Source organism: Corvus kubaryi, unplaced genomic scaffold, assembly GCF_017639235.1.
Source record: "Corvus kubaryi isolate FWS band 111438036 unplaced genomic scaffold, C.kubaryi_AGA036_p1.0 37285, whole genome shotgun sequence".
Taxonomy (NCBI): Eukaryota; Metazoa; Chordata; class Aves; order Passeriformes; family Corvidae; genus Corvus; species Corvus kubaryi.
Window position 1 is genome coordinate 744,024 of NW_024581089.1, and position 4,990 is coordinate 749,013.

A 4,990-nucleotide genomic window follows, 5' to 3' on the forward strand; every position below is an offset into this window, starting at 1 on the left:
CTGCTCCTGCTCCTGCTCCTGCTCCTGCTCCTGCTCCTGCTGCTGCTCCTGCTGCTCCTGCTCCTGCTGCTGCTCCTGCTCCTGCTGCTGCTGCTGCTGCTGCTCCTGCTCCTGCTGCTCCTGCTCCTGCTCCTGCTGCTCCTGCTCCTGCTCCTGCTGCTGCAGTGCCAGAGGCCTGAACGTTCTGGCTCATCACCTGCTCCACAAACAATTTCTCTGCTAGGATGGGCTTATTCAGGGACTTCCATGTGACAATGAAAATCCCAGCTAAACATATCATGCAAATTACCAGGCAGCTGTAGCTGGAACAGCCCTGCTGCTCAGAGAACCTGTGAGGCATCTCTAGCAATATTTCCACACGTACCAAGAGCTGTCCCTTCCCTCTGGACACCCAGCTGCGGGTGTGCCAGCAAATTCCTACCAACACCTGCACTTCTCTTGGTCCAAGTCTAACTCACCCTGAGGTTTCTGTGGGTTTTGCTCAGTGCCTAAATGCTCAGAACCCCCAAGACTTCACTTCTGCAGCTCACTTTTCCTGATCTTCTTCCTACAGCAATCTTGTGGCAGGTGGTTTGTTTTGGCAACCAGAAGATTCACACTGCTTCATTCTGCTCCTGAGTTTTGTTAAAATTTATTTTTATTTCTTTGTCCTTGTTCTTTCTTTCCCAGAAAAAAACCAAAAAAACCCCACCTCAAAATAAACCTCACTGCTTCAATCCCTCCTCTTTCAACGTCTCCCTGAGGAAGCAGCCATTCTGTTCTGCTGAACTGATGGACAGAAAACTGTTATTTAGTTAATAGCTGTTTCTAATCTGAGATGGGGATAATACTCATTCTGGCAGCAAATCAGCCCCTTTGGTGCACACCAAGGGCCTTAGCAGCTCTTGAGTTTAGGAAACCGAACAAATTTTGTATGATATGATTTTGACCTTTCACTAAGCATCACAGGGAACCTGGCATTTATTACCTCTAGGTCAGCAAAACTAGTCCAATCTAATGCAGAAGTCACCCAAAACCCCATTCAACTGATGAAAAAAAAAGCTGTAGACTGATAAGCTTCAACCATGAGAAAAATTACCACTAGAATCACAACCAGAATGAACTACATCTCACTTAAGATATTTTTACTAATGCTTAAGGCTGAGTGCATATGGTTTAAATTAGCTCCCTGCAAACTTAGAGTTGCTGTACTACCCCAGTAAAATCTGTTTTCCTCCATGGTGACTCATATTAATTTGCAGCTACAGAGCTGCAAGTAACTTCAGCCATCGTAGGCTTGGTAAGCACAAAATATTTAAGTATTTGTTTTAGAAAGCCAAACAGTTACACCCAGGTGAATGTAAACTACAGAAACATTTACTCTTCTGTGATAACAAACTTGCTTTGAACAGCTTCTCACTTGACTTAGCAAACTGTCAGAGCTGTAAAGGCCAAAGCACAGCTTTAAGGTCTTGAAGTTAACAAATGTGAATCATATGAAGACCAAAAAGGTGAGTAAAAGGAAACCGAATACAAAGGCCCATAAAAAATGAAAAAAAAAAAAAAAAAAGCAATGAGAACAAGAAAATTCTACAGAATCGGGAGCAGACTGGTAACTTGGCAGAGTGCACTTGCACATTTTTAGGAGAAATAGGAACCAAATCCGCAGAAAGCCAAAAGAAAGGATATGAAATGGTCTCTACAGAAAGCAGAATTGCATTTGCTGAACTTGTCCTGCTCTTGACACCACAGCCAGTGGGCAGTGAGGGTCTCCTCACACTGCTGTGTGCCAAAGGACAGGAGGTGTCACCAGCATCCTGCCCAGGCTAAATCCCCCGGAAAACCCAGGAAAAGGTGAGAGTTCCAGCAGATTACTCAGTATCTAGACGATCCACCAGCTCCGGTGACTCTGCACACAAACCTGCCTTCACTTGGGATCCTCTCCACACTCACAACAGCACTGCCACACTCCACTGAGGACGTGTCCAGCCCCAGGAGCAGCCTCTCCAGCTATTTTCTCCTGCTGCTGGCATTGTTTCATTACATCTGCTGATTATCCCTCGGAGTCTTTTGCTGCCTTCCCATCAGGCTGATGTTCATGGCAAACAAGAGAGGTACTGTACAATGCACGATGTGCCTGCATAAACAGTGCAAATGAAAGGCTCCCAGAGAAAACCTGAATCATCTCTGTAAAGGCTGTGTTTATGCTGGAAAAGAATGCTGCTATCCCCAGGGAGCAAGCGGGGTGGCAGGAAACAAAAAGTGGAATAAAGTGTTCAAATCACAGAATCATGGAATCACAGAATGCTTTGGGTTGGAAGGCAGCTTAAAGCCCATCCAGTTCCACCCCTTACACTGTCCCAGGCTGCTCCAGGCCCCATCCAACCTGGTCTCGGACACTGCCAGAGATCCAGGGGCAGCCACAGCTTCTCTGGGCACCCTGCACCAGGGCCTCCCCACCCTCACATGCAAGAATTTCTTCTTTATATCTGGCCTAAACCTGCCCTCTGACAGTTTAAAGTCATTATCCCCTATTCTGTCACTATCTGCCCATACAAAAAGTCCCTCTCCCCCTTAAGGCACTGGAAGGCTGCAAAATCTGGTGCTTGTGCAAGGGAGGAAAGGACCCCGAGCAATTTGGATGAAAAAATGAAGACAAAAGGTTAAAGGCTTCATACCCCACTTTATGGATTATCTCCATACAGTTATTCTTCAGTCACCTGCTTGGCTGGAATCGGGAAATGCTCAGGAGACGTGGCTGCACAGCACACTTTGTGCTGCAATAACATCACAGTGCGCACCCCCAGCACGCCGAACCCGCGGGACCCCCGCGCTGCCCTGGAGCTGCTGAGACGAAGCGCAGCAACATCGGAGATGAAACCCACCCTGCCCCCTGCCCCAGCAGTCCAAGGAACACAGAAAGCGGGCAGAACCTTACGAGAATGAAGCGCTCCCGAGCCGGCAGTTGCACCGTGCTCCTTTGCCACACGGCGGCACGGGCTGATGTGAAATGAGCTCCAGCCAGCAAAGGGCTGCGCAGGGCTGGCGGCCGCAGCCTCAGCATCCCTGGAGCTACTCCTTCTATGTCAGGCTCCAGCTCGGCCCCACAGCATTAGAGAGACTCCTTATGCTCCTAGGATCATCCCCCAGCCCGGACTCAACTTCCTCCTGGGGAAGCAAGAAGTCTCCTTTTCCTCTTTCCACCCCTGGAGCTGCTCTCACCAAGGAAAGCCCCTTTTCCTGGCTGTACCTGGGAGCCTGCACCTCATGGTCAACCTCAGTGAGTTTTCTGCTGGTTCTGCTTCATCCTCTGATGTAAAAATCCCATATAATTCAAAGTACAACATTTCTGAGCATTCCAGAACATGGATTTCTCTGTGCTATGGTCCTGAGGGGCTGTCCATGCTCAGCTTGTGACAGAAGCAGCCTTGCCCCCTCTGCACCACTGCAAAGCACAAGTGCTTGTGCAGCTGCACCACGAGCCCAACCAAGGACACAACGTGGTGAAAACCTCAACTTTTTCCTTATTTCAGACCAAAAAGAGCAAAGCCAGCATTAATTTTCATGCCGTTGTGGTTGCATCTTTACAACAAGACAAAGAAAGCTTTGTGCTTTCTTCTCTGAATTTTACAGATTCTTTGTGAAGCATGCAAAAGATTGTTTATTCATGTAATTATGTAACGATAAACACAAATTTTGGGAACAGATCACATGGCGCGATCACAGCGTTCCAGCCCCAAGCCAAACCCTAAACACATGAGAATGATAATTGATGGCAAAGGTACAAATCTCACTGTGTGACTGAACACTTAATGTGTGCCCTGCAGTCATCTAAAAAATGAAACTTGTGAATTTTAATAACATTTTCTCATAGGCAGACACAGGGAAACCCTATTTGAATGTTTTAGAGGGAGAGGAAGAGTCACACAGCCTTTATCTTTAGTTTATTAATCAGTATTATTGTAGGAATATGTTACGTTGCCAAAAATCAAGATGTATTTAAGACACTTCAGTACTAATGGGACTGACCATTTTAAGAAGAAAGTCCTGTGTCTCCTATGCTGACACCTCCTTCTGCTTAGCAGAAAGGAGCAACAGAATTATTTTCAGCATTTCCACAAAGTTCCCAAACCTGTCCTTACCTTTAAAAAAATGTAAATTAAAAGTATGTAAACCCTGATAGTGTTGAAGTAATTGATATGATATACTAGAGACACCAATTCTAGGTGCTAATGTACTAATGTAGCTAATGAGGCAGACAAAGAACACTGCCAAAAATCTGTGAGTACCGTGAAAACCACAACTTAACCTCCCAAGCGTGTTACCAGGCACTCACTCCAAGAACACCCTGCTGACCCTCGGACAGATGTTTCAGCCCAGCACTGTGATGTGTGCAGCAGTTTATGGCTCTCGCTCCTCCTTTAATCAGCGACTGTATATTCAACTCCAGTATCAAATTAAACCATTATGAACCTATTACACTCTGTCCAAGACCTAAATACCTTTCATGCCTATCAAAAAACTTCAGCTAAGCCTCTCAAAGCCCTGACCAATGTCTGTGTGGCAACTCCTCGATAAAACCCCTGCTGAGATGTTAACACATGGATGGTGCAGAGGGATGAAGCTGAAACCTTCAGGGTGTCAATGCGACCACACCTCCACCTGTAGGCACCATTCACCTGAAAAACACAGTCATTTGGACATTTTTAATTAAATTCCCGACCTTAAACCACCAAAACTCTATGGCCCACGATTAAATATTAAACCGTGTCAGTAAAACGGCGTAAAACTATTCACACAGACACACCCAAACACACAGGCATGCAAACACACACATATACACACACCCCCGCCCCAGACCCTCAGCTCCCACCTTCCCCCAACCCGATCCCACCCTCCCCTGCATCCCACTCCCGCTTCCCTGATCCTGCCGTCCCCCGATCCCGCATGCGCGCTCTCCCGCATCCCGCTTTTCCCGACCCCGCCTTTCCCGGTCCCGCTCTCTCCCGGT

General features: G+C 47.1%; 1 long non-coding RNA gene across 1 annotated transcript in view; it reads right to left on the reverse strand.

The window, feature by feature from the left end:
• Positions 1 to 3,908: 3,908 nt before the first annotated feature.
• The window catches only part of LOC121663896, a 13,722-nt gene continuing 12,640 nt past the window's right edge, over positions 3,909 to 4,990 (reverse strand). Inside the window, exon 5 of the long non-coding RNA XR_006015808.1 lies at positions 3,909 to 4,658. This is a non-coding gene — a long non-coding RNA (uncharacterized LOC121663896). The remainder of the gene's footprint in view (positions 4,659 to 4,990) is intronic.